Source organism: Centruroides sculpturatus, unplaced genomic scaffold, assembly GCF_000671375.1.
Source record: "Centruroides sculpturatus isolate CEXI.00-Female unplaced genomic scaffold, Cexi_2.0 scaffold359, whole genome shotgun sequence".
NCBI lineage: Eukaryota > Metazoa > Arthropoda > Arachnida > Scorpiones > Buthidae > Centruroides > Centruroides sculpturatus.
This window is the reverse complement of record NW_019384764.1, coordinates 285,517-298,320: the sequence shown is the minus strand read 5'-3', so window position 1 is coordinate 298,320 and position 12,804 is coordinate 285,517.

Genomic DNA, 12,804 nt, shown 5'->3' with positions numbered 1-12,804 from the left:
GTGCAAAGGTAACGATCTAGAATATTCCAACTCGTTGTGTAAAAATGATATTACCCGTCGTTGACATCAAGAGCGCTGTATCCACGATCATAGCCACTCTATGTAGCATGATCGCGTTTCTTTATGCAGCGCTGCTCGATTGCTCGATCGCTACACAGCAAAGCGTTTCTAAATGAAACGTTTTAATATAGCGAACCGTTTCTAAACGTTTGCTGCAAGGGGTCACTGCAGCAAAGATAAAGCAGCTTTTACGTGTAAAACAAAATGGACGCTTGTGTGTATAATACGATATTATGCTGTAAAAATAAAAAAGTCGAAATGATGTTGATGAAAATAAACATTAACTTAACACCTGATCACTCGCTGAGAAATAAATCTCTCAGCGAGTGATCAGGTGTTAAGTTAATGTTTATTTTCATCAACATCATTTCGACTTTTTTATTTTTACAGCATAATATCGTATTATACACACAAGCGTCCATTTTGTTTTACACGTAAAAGCTGCTTTATCTTTGCTGCAGTGACCCCTTGCAGCAAACGTTTAGAAACGGTTCGCTATATTAAAACGTTTCATTTAGAAACGCTTTGCTGTGTAGCGATCGAGCAATCGAGCAGCGCTGCATAAAGAAACGCGATCATGCTACATAGAGTGGCTATGATCGTGGATACAGCGCTCTTGATGTCAACGACGGGTAATATCATTTTTACACAACGAGTTGGAATATTCTAGATCGTTACCTTTGCACAATACAAATGACACGTACCCTTGACTAAAAGGAAAATGGCGGACGTGTATTCAATTTTCCTCGAACATGGCGTCGCTTCAGCGAGTAGGTTTTAGAATTTTGCTTCTTTTCAGCATTAGTTCTGCCTCGCTCATTCTTTAACCAATCAGAGCTTTGTATATCACTAATGCTGAAGAGAAAATCTGCACTCTTGACGGATTATCCAATCTATTAAGATCTCTATGAGATGGTGTCGCGAGAAGACGCCAAATACCAGAATTGAAACCCGTATTCAATTGTTCTTACTAAAAAAAAAATATATTGTTTTTTATTTTTTTAAAGTAAAATAAAATTTTAAAAATTTAATCTGCTTTATAATCTATTTTTATTGTGTATTAATTTACCGTTCAAATTTTAAACTGTAAATAATCATTTCTTTTAAAATTAGTTCTAGTTTTATATATCAGATGGCGTTACTTTACACAAAAAATTTATTTCTTAAAGAAACAATCGTTACATTTTAAAATAAATATTGAGTCTGTTAAAATAGTGCACATTTATTACACTAATTTTACGCCAGTTTACAATAAAAAAAATTCTAAAGAATGACGTAAAATGTACGCAAATATACGCTGACCTAACCAATCAAACACACCTAATATTCTTCTTGAATATTACGAATATTCATAACGATTTCTATACAAATTTTTGTATTGTTAACGAGTGCACAGTTCAAAAGAATATATAATAAAATTAGAAAAATAAAATAAATATTGTTAATTTAATTTAAGTTTTTTTTTTATAAACAATTACATTGTTAGATCTATAACTGTAAGCTTTAATTGTGTGTGTATGTGTGTGTGTTTCTTTTTTTCAATTGAAAACCTTTATCTTTGCAATTGTTGTTTCGATTTAAACTTTCATAAAAACAAGATAATAGTAAACAATAATGTTCTTTATCAAAGCTCTTTTCTAGATCTTCGAAAACGTATTTTCTTCCCTTCGAGTGGAATTCAATTAATCCAGATTTTGAGCCTTTACTCTTAATAAAAATAGAATAATAAAATTGTAAACCCCTTTCGGCTTGAAGTCCAAACTAAATGTCATTCTTTACTATCATCTCAATAGGTTAACTCGCAGCATAAAGTAGCACAGAATAAGAAAATATTAAGGCTAGAAGAGACTAAAATAAAGAAATGAATAAATTTTAATAATAAAAGCCGTAAATTTGTTACTTTTTTTTTTAATTAATTGACGTTTATGATGTTTACTTCGTAACAAGAGATTTAATTTTTAATCTTAATATTTTTAAAATCTTGATTTTATTTGATAAAAAATAAAATTTTAATTCGTTTTTTTTACGTTTGTAATAATTTTTTTTATAAAAAAAAAGGGTTAAAGTTAAATTTAAAAGTATTCTGAAGCTCGGTAGATTGACATTACGTTTAAATTCGTTAAATAGTTAAAATTAACAATAGATGGAAATTAAATCGATTGTTGATTAGAAGTAGAATGAGTTAAAATTGAAAATATTACGAAAACATTTAAAAATGTATAAAATCCGTTAATTTCACTTCAATCATGTAAGGAATGTTTCGGAGAGGTAACAGTAGCTACAGGTGCACGGGGATTTCATTTTAGCACGTGTACATCCACGTGGTGCTAGCCCTGGGCTACAGGTGTATTTCCATTTGGTCAACTCTACTTACTAGTTGTACACACCTAACATTCTACTTACATCCTACCTAACTCACGGGAAAGTTTTATTGGTGGATTGCCGTACGACGCACCAATCCGATTACGGTCTGGGCGTGGAGATGTTCTCTTACTGGATCACGTGATGTAATGACGGCTGGTGTAAGATTGACAGAATTTGACGACGTTTCGACGCATCGTAGTTATGTTCCAGTTGGATTTTAACTATGGGATGATCTTTTGACGTATCCGTTGAGTCAGTATGGGGTCAGAGAATGGTGATCTGGTTATGACCCGGTGTAGTTTGAACTTTACTATTCAAAATTGGGATAATTTTAAGTGTTTTTACGTCCTATACATACGAAAAGTGTGAATCGAGGTAAATATAATCTTTTATTATACTATATTTTCTATATTGTTTATTGAGTCGGGAATATTTAAAGTCGATAGATTAGCGTGTCATCTTACCTTTGCTAAACTCTATTGTTGCAATATTTCTAAATGAAATGTATAATATTTTACTTTAAATTCTACTCCCCTCTTTCTTTTTTATTAATTAGGAAGTTAATTAATTGTGCAAAAATAAGTAATTAATTTATTTAAAATATATATATATATATTTCTGGTGTTACGAAAAGCATTTTACAGGTGTTGATACGTTTAAATGTTTGCTGAAAGATTTATGAGGAAAGTCGAATTTCTGATGTTTGCAAAAACATTTAAGTTATGAAAAGAAAGATCCAAAATATAAACAAAACTGTAGAGGACGTAACTAGTTAAGAATCTGAATTTCCGTAACTATTGGCCTATTTACAATTTGCCAATGGGATGCATTATAGTGTAACGGTCTCTCTACCGTAGTTTGTTATGTGAGAAGAGATAGTGCTAACTTATACCCAGACACAAACCTCATAAATTACGAGCAGACAATTACTGGTCGGGTCGGCCTGACAACATCAGACAGATCTATCCAAACCTCCTATTTATCTTGTACGGTAGTCGAAAAGTAATATTTAAAAGTTGAACCCGATTGGATTAGAAGAAAAGTGGCTAACGTGTGACTAAATATGCTTTTTATCAACTCTAAGATCTTTTGTTTCTACAAGTAAACGAGAGAGTACTCACTTTTTGCACATAGTAAATTGGTTTGTAAACAAGAGACGGCCTACGATTTCTCGTGTGTTGTGTATAGGATTTACAGGATATCTCTCGAGAAAATCGTCTTAAATAGAAAAGAATCGATCACAAAACTAATTAATCGTATATTTTTAATCTTCTATAAATTAAAATTTTAGATATTATTTCGGAAAAATGATAAATTGATATTGAGACTGGCGAACTTATCGTGAAGGAAATAGGATAAAATTTCTATCTTCAAATCCATTCTAAATTGATGTTATTTCAAGATTAAACGTTTAAAAAATTTACAAATTCGTGATTAGATTTGAAAATTAACTTAAATCGATTAATAATCTGATTTAAAGTCATTTGAAAATCAGATTTTTTTTCGTTTTTTTTTTTGTATTTTAGGCCTATTTCATATGTCGATTAAGTATTTTAAGTTAATTCCTTTGTGTCGTAACTATTTAACATAAATTTATACGTTTATGCTTAAGCTAAATCATGTAAATATTCGGAAACTTGTCTTAAACCAGAGCGATAAAGAAAATTTAATTAGTTATTCGGAGTTAAAGTAAACACCATGAGTTAGAAACGCTTTAGTATTTAAAAACTACATTCAATCGAAGATTTCAAATAAATTCTCATATTCAAAAGCTCAGAATTCTTTAATAGATCTTAAATCACATTGAAATTTAATTAGTATACATGTTATTTTACTGACGTTTCTAAAGAAAGGCCTATTTTATGAATCGTGCGATTACACATAATATGCTTATATCTGACGGAAAATTTTACTTAGAAAATGATGAAAATTGTATTATTTTGCGATTATCTCGAATAGAGAACGGCCTACAGGCCATATTCTCCAGTTACAATTCTCCGATTTTGTGTAGTTGTATCAACAGATCATATTACATTGTTGAAAGTCCTAAACTTCTCACTGTGGATTTAAAACGTGATCTTTAGCCAGTTTTCTTAGATTGGTTTGATTTAGATAAACTCTTCTCGGAACAATTCAGCTATACGATCCTTATATCAATTGAAGGACTAAAGCTTAATCTAAATATAGAGTCCTTTATAGAAAAATATATTCAATAAATTTCCGGTTAGAAAATTTCTTTTTCTTCTTCTTCTTCTTCTTCTTTGATGTATAACTACTACAGATTACAATTCATTTGAAGTAGATACTAGAGAATTGTCTTCTGATTGATAATAATTTGAAAGAAATAACAATTGAATTCATTAGAGAATGTCTGTTTATAGTAAAATTTAATTTAAACTTTATAAATAAGAGGTCTTAAACGTGAGAGAGACTGGCGATGTACTCTTGTGTAGAAGGCAAACCGAGGTACGTGCAGCTTCTATTGTAACCGTCAGATGACTAAATCAGCAAAAGTAAGAAATTGCTGATTCGACTGATGTCAAGTCCAGATATATTCATTTTGGCGGACAAAATCAAGATTTTTTTTTTTCCAAAGCAAACTCGTTCTCTAGTTAGAATATATCTAAGAGATCAAAGAATTGTCTTTTGCATCATAATAATAATAATAATATAAAAAATTGTATTTTTCGTAAGTTGAAAAGTTTAACAACACAATAGACTATCCCTCGGGATTCCAATATTCCCCCTGTGCTAAGTAAAGTAAATAGTATGATTGATAAGTCTCCGAAAGTAAATAGGGCCTTACTGACTACAAGCCCTCTTTTTTTTTGACTTCTGTTCATGGGAATATTCTGTTTTCGAATGATAGCTTATAGAAAAACTCAAAAATACGGCTCAAAAACAAACGTATTTTGAGTTGGATCGCGTTAAAATAACAAGGCCTGATTTTAGTCTTATTAATTTAACACAATCACACGATGTTATTTACTTTTCATTTTGGGCCTGTTAAATTAACAGGAAATGTGAAAAAGGATTTGTTTTTTGCAAGAGAATAACATAGATGTTTAAAAGGACCTAACCCACATTTCATTGTCGGAGAGTATTGATAAATTACTTATGTTTCATAGTTTTATCGAGAAATGTCAATATTATGTGTCTTGTCATTATATTACTTAACAATGTCGTATTTAGAATAGATATAATTATTTTTATATCGTAAAATAAAATTAAAATAGACTGTATTAAATCTCATTCAAAAGTTCTTTTTTCTGTATTTCTTCAGACGAATTTTATATCATATTCTTCGAAAGTAAAGATGGAAATGTTGAAGTTTAGACTTATATCAGACTATCAAAAAACAAAAATAAACAAGGATAAACTAAATTATATCAAAAGCTTTAATTTAAATCTTGTGAAAAATGTTTTACTGTTGGCTTATAATTACAATTTAGACTTAATTTAGGCACGATTCTATAATGTTGAGTTGGATACTTTTTAACCTTAAAAAATATGAGATTAAATCATTAATGTCTTTCTACAACAATTTATGATGGTAACTTATAAAAAATAAAATTTTATTATAGACCTAATGGTCTACATGAAACATAAGATCTTTCTATTGAAAATCTTCCTAACTCTATTGAAAAAGTTGCATTAACTTAACTTTTAGTAGTCCAATAAAGATCTTATTACCAAATAGAAAATGTAAACTGACAAATGAGAATGTGTGGATTTTAGGCCTACAGTCTTATTCTTTAGGCCTACATTTTCAAATATCAAAACTCTTCGATCTAATCCGAAACCAGATTTAAATCTAGAAGAACTCCTAATTTCGCGTAAACTATAGATTTAGCATAGGTCTAGAAATCCTTAATACGATTTACAGCTCTGTAAGGAAATAAGTTTAGATTTTCAAAATAGTACAAGGCGTAAAATGAGCCGTATAAGGACAATAAAGAAGAAGAAATAAGAAGGAACATAAAGAGTAAATGCGTCATTCCAATTCGTTTCCATTTCTCTGATAGTAAGCGAAACACATTTTGGATCGTAATTTTTTTATCGCTGTTATGCCTCTACACTTACAATCTTCTCATGGGTATGTCTTCCACTATGACACCTTTAAGTCGCAAGATATAAACCGATGATTTTATCGAGCCAGAAGGAATTACTTTCTGCAAGTAGGCCTACAGACTGACTTAAAAGACATATCCCGTTTTATTTTCTGGATGTACAAGATATACTGCTTATCGTTAAATTTCCATCGATTTACTATATTTCAGACGTTTTTAATTTTGATTAAAAGATCTTATTTTAATTGTTTTTTTATATCATTTAATTGACAGTTTATTCTAAAACAATTTGATGAGCGCATAAAATCCGATTGAAATTTTTTCAATTTTATTTATGCTTTTTGCGGTGATTTCCGAGTGTTTACTTATTCTCCTGAAACTATTCTGTTAATAAAGAACTTCTCTGATTTTATATTTAATTCTAATTCTTGTGTAAAAAGTAAATCAGTTAATTTAATCTTCAGGATTTTTCAGGATTAACAACTCACTGACGATTAACTTTCCACAAGCAAAACTTCTTTCTATACAGATTGATGACAGCATACAATGACGCAGATTTACGATAGTTTTTACATTTGCATTTTCCCTTCGCAAACACAAGATCCAAGCAATTATCTGCTCATTTCTAACAGATGCTCCACTATATAGAGTGGTTGCGCTTAGCAGTAATTTCATGGTATGTTGACCACTTCCCGTTTCAACCTGTCACACAATCACCCGGTGATGGATATTCCCTCCAATGGAAATTGGAAGCCAAACTGTCCAGATGGACACCTTCGACTCCGTATGTTCTACCTTGACGAACAAAGAGCAAACGCATTGTGTAATGAATTCGTATAGTTTTTCAATTGGTGTATAACCTTAAAAAAACCCAGTTAGACTCCACTATTATTCAATTACCTCCGTAGGCAAGCATTTCTTATTTTTTTTCTTAATTAAACAAACTCAGATTTACGCTTATGCATTATTGTGTACTCGACAACACAGTTATGCATCAGGAAATAAGCGGCTTTCGTGGCATATTGCGTTATAGACGTGTAGATTTATGACCGTGGCAAAAAATAAAATCCGACACAGGCGAGAATAACTCTACCATTGCGACTATCTGGTGACATATCGAAAAAGAAAAATGATCAATATAAAAGCAGTTAAGCAACATTACTCATTTTCTAAATGACGGAGTCGTGTGTCAAGTCTCTCCTGACCAAACTACCGTTTTACGCTGTCAAGCTGTTCTTTTTCAATTTATCAAAAATCTTAACTGTCAAGAACATTTGAAGTAAAGAAAAAAAAAAGAGGGGATGGAAACGGATGAAGTGTTTAATAGTCCATTTAGTGGGTCCGAACTTTTAACAAGTACTAAAATAATCCATGAAAACGTATCATATTGCCATCCTAAGAACGATAAAAAAAGGGAGTAAAATTTGATAAAAACAATAATAATAACAACAACAACAACAACAAAAAGTTTACGAGCTAAGAAAAGGTCAAGTGCAAACAAGCGATAGATAGGTTTGTTACTTTTAAACCTGAACGCTAATATTTATACAAAGCTTGCTGCGATACTGTCTCAACTCGATTTTTTCTACTTATAAGACGAACTCCCTTTTTTTATAAAGTAAATAATAANTTTCATAATTGGGAAGAAAAGATAATAAAAAATAATAATAAATTATAATTTAGCTTATCTATATATTATTAACATGGGATGCCTTTAGGATTCCCGACAATTATTTCTGAGTCAGGAAGGAAATGAGTGATAAGAATTACTTAAATTAATTACGGAAATGTATAGAATTGTTAAACAAAGACGTGTGGATTTGGAGTTTATCAAAGTTTATTTTTAGGTCCATAACTTTTTTATTAATATGAGGCTTTTACTAAATGTATTTAAAATGTTTTATTATAGAAGAAAAGTATGAAATAATAAAATATACGAATAAAGTTCCAAAATCGACCATCTCGCGTTGAGATCGGAATACGGTGTCATATTAAACATCGACGATCGAGATTATAGTGATCTAAATTGATAGCATTACATCTACACAAAAAGGAGACTAGTCAGGAAGCGTGGAGAGGTAAATCAAATCAAACGGAATGTTCGATTCGGGGACAAACTCTTTAAAAGAACACGGAGTTCTTTGTCGAAATTGTCCGCAAAAATCCATTCTTTTTCCAAGAGATCTTTGGTTAATAGATCTGTTCTTTTCCCCAAAAAGTTCCGTCTCTTTCTTCTTTTCTCCCGCCGCTCTCTTACAAAAATCGGAGTTTCATAGAGATCCTTTCTTCCAACTATCTGTTTATTCTATGCGCTTTCACGCCAAAGATCGAAGTCCCAATTGACGTCTCCAGCGGCTTCTGAGGCTTCTGAATCATCAGACATTGCTGGATGACAACAGTCCCGGGACTCCGATCATCGAATTCTCCAGGACATTGGACGAACTTTCATGTGTGAAAAATCACTTTTAGAAGAAGACGTCCACAAAAAGACAACCCTAGTGAAATCTACTTACAAGCCCTCCTTACTCTGTAATAAACGGATTTAATTGAGACTTGTCTCGGTGTTAATCATACCCACATACGACTCCTCATCCTCGTTCGTTCTGATTTCAATTTTTATTTTTTACATTTTCAGATTTTCAAGACATGTCCTTGTGTGCAGTTTAACTAAACACAATAAAACAAGGTCTTAGGAAATATTCTACTATGCTACTAGGAACTTGCTAAATGTATTTATAAGATTTCGAATAAAAGTGCTAGAGGAACAACAAGAATATATTATCAATACTGTAATTTAATCCTTTTTACATTCCATAAAATTATGAGACGAAACTGTACATAGATTTGTTCTGTACTAGAATCGAATGGTTTGACTCCTGTTATTTTTCATAATCAGCCGAAGTGTTTTTATTCTCTGATTTAAAATATCAAAATTATTTTCATTTTCGTCAATTTCCGAACTTTAAAATTTTGTGGAAATAACTCACGATCATTCACATTAATAAACTGTTACCGTTGTAATGCGTTAAAATGTCCATATACCAGGACACTGGCCTATATCGTGAGTGTTATGTGTAAATGTATCCGCCCTATAAAAGTAGTTTAGGTTTTGATTATAGTATACATCGTGACAGCGGCTTATTCAAGATTTTGAGAATATGGATGTTACTCAAAGCAAATTCGGGAGACCAAGGCATGTCCTCCTTGTCGATTTTCAATGATTATTACTCCATTACCTTAAAATTATTTTATTTATTTAATCTTACATAAATGAAGTCATGCGATATGCGCTGTTATATTTATTTTTATTTTAAGGTTAAAAAACTGATTGCTTTTATATCAAGAGATTGCTGCAGCACCGTAAGCATCCATTAGATAAGTCTTTGTATCGTAAAGTCAAACGAAGTAGTGGTCTTTAAAGAAACTTGACAGAATAGTAGCATAGTTAGCAGATGGGACACATTCATTTTGTGCTACTGATAATGAAAAAGATAAAAATCAGAGATGTCAGGCATAATGGTTCGTTTTAAAACAAGACAAAATATTATGTCAAATTCGCGGTGGTAAGTATTAAAAATAAATTGTGTCAGTAAAAAAATTCAGCAACGAATTGCATAACTTTCTTAGCAAAAAAAATAAAAATTGTAAGTACTAATAACGAATAAAATCTTCATTAAGTCCGACCCCACTCCAGATATGACACACGACCTCCCTCTATCTCCCCACTCTCTCGACATTTGACTACCAAAATTTAATAGTATCAATTCCTCTAATACACAAACCTCTCTGCAAAATTTTAGAAATTTTCGACAAAAGGTACAGGAGTTATTAAGCTTCAAATTGGGTGAACCAAATTGTGCTCCATACACACACACTAACATCCATATATACAGAAAAACTCAGAAAATTTTGTTTTATTTTTCGACGTTTCAAGGTCCCGACTCCAAAATTGTAGAAATCCTTGTGGTCATTTTTTACCATACTTTTCCTCAGTTATATAACAGCCAAGGAAGTAATATACAGTACATATACAGTACATTGGTTGGAAAACTGTTTGGCTATTTTATGTAATATTAAAGATTTATATTTAATTTAATTAAGTATAATTTAAGTTAACAACATATTTAAACGATTTTAACAATCTTAAAAATTTTCATAATTGAGAGATTTATCTCCAAAACGTACTAAATTCAATGTTAAATTATTATTGTATTTAATGTTGCCATAATATTCATAACATTTCTCAATATTATAGATGGCCGACAGTGGACAAGTGGATAAAATCTCTAAATACTAGTAGTTCGTCGCGAGTTCGTGCCTCCCCAACGAGCTGGCTACATTGAGTTTTCTCCGCGTGTCTAAAAAGTCCTCCCGAGATGCAGCTCTCCCTTAGCAAATCGTCATGTATTGCGGTGCCTTATTCCAGTGATGGGCAAACTACGGCTAGATGCAGCTCGCCTAGAGATTCTGTCTGGCCCATCGCAGATTTTAAAACAGTAGTATAGAAATTTTTAATATCAATGTTTTAAAAAAATTTATTTAAGAGCGTGTTCCATTTTTGCATAAGCGAACTTTCAGAAATGCAGTCACAGCTTAATTCATCGCATTAGTATTGGTATATTTTGAAAATTCTTTAATAAGAATTTTTTGTCTTTATTGCGTTTTATAATAAATTATATTGAACCAACAAATTTTTTTTATTTTGTTTTTTGACCCACTCCTATAAAAGTTTGTCCATCACTTTCTTATTCCATCCACATTATTATAAGCCTATTTCCCAATGGAGGGACTTTTTCCGAGGAACGCTTTCTATCGTTATCTAGGAATACTTTCCCAATGGGAGGCCTTTCTACACATCGCTGCATTACATTATAAGCGAGGTTGGGGCTGAAGTTTTCATCTCTAAAACGTGAACGTCGAACGTCGAGCGCCGCTTACAAGATAGCGGCGCTCGACTTTCGACGTTCACGTTCTAGAGATGAAAACTTCGGCCGCAACCTCGCTATAGTTTAGAAACGCTTTCCGCTGGAACTAAACATGAATGCCGTAATCTATCCTTTAATACCAGTTACAGCCGAAAGTAGTACTTTAGTTAAAAAAAACTACAATATTTAAATAAAGAGATATGAAGAATTGAGCATTTATCTTTCCGAAAATGTGAGCAAAGTAAAGAGATAGAAGATAGATAATCTAGTATTTGAAATATAGTATTTTCTTATTCTTTAGATAACTTTAAGAGTCATTTTATAAAATTTAATCCTTTTTAATCTTTTCATAATATTTTTATCAACAACCCAAAGCGTGCTCAACAGAAAATAATAAACATTAACTTAACACCTGATCACTCGCTGAGAAATAAATCTCTCAGCGAGTGATCAGGTGTTAAGTTAATGTTTATTTTCATCAACATCATTTCGACTTTTTTATTTTTACAGCATAATATCGTATTATACACACAAGCGTCCATTTTGTTTTACACGTAAAAGCTGCTTTATCTTTGCTGCAGTGACCCCTTGCAGCAAACGTTTAGAAACGGTTCGCTATATTAAAACGTTTCATTTAGAAACGCTTTGCTGTGTAGCGATCGAGCAATCGAGCAGCGCTGCATAAAGAAACGCGATCATGCTACATAGAGTGGCTATGATCGTGGATACAGCGCTCTTGATGTCAACGACGGGTAATATCATTTTTACACAACGAGTTGGAATATTCTAGATCGTTACCTTTGCACAATACAAATGACACGTACCCTTGACTAAAAGGAAAATGGCGGACGTGTATTCAATTTTCCTCGAACATGGCGTCGCTTCAGCGAGTAGGTTTTAGAATTTTGCTTCTTTTCAGCATTAGTTCTGCCTCGCTCATTCTTTAACCAATCAGAGCTTTGTATATCACTAATGCTGAAGAGAAAATCTGCACTCTTGACGGATTATCCAATCTATTAAGATCTCTATGAGATGGTGTCGCGAGAAGACGCCAAATACCAGAATTGAAACCCGTATTCAATTGTTCTTACTAAAAAAAAAATATATTGTTTTTTATTTTTTTAAAGTAAAATAAAATTTTAATTCGTTTTTTTTACGTTTGTAATAATTTTTTTTATAAAAAAAAAGGGTTAAAGTTAAATTTAAAAGTATTCTGAAGCTCGGTAGATTGACATTACGTTTAAATTCGTTAAATAGTTAAAATTAACAATAGATGGAAATTAAATCGATTGTTGATTAGAAGTAGAATGAGTTAAAATTGAAAATATTACGAAAACATTTAAAAATGTATAAAATCCGTTAATTTCACTTCAATCATGTAAGGA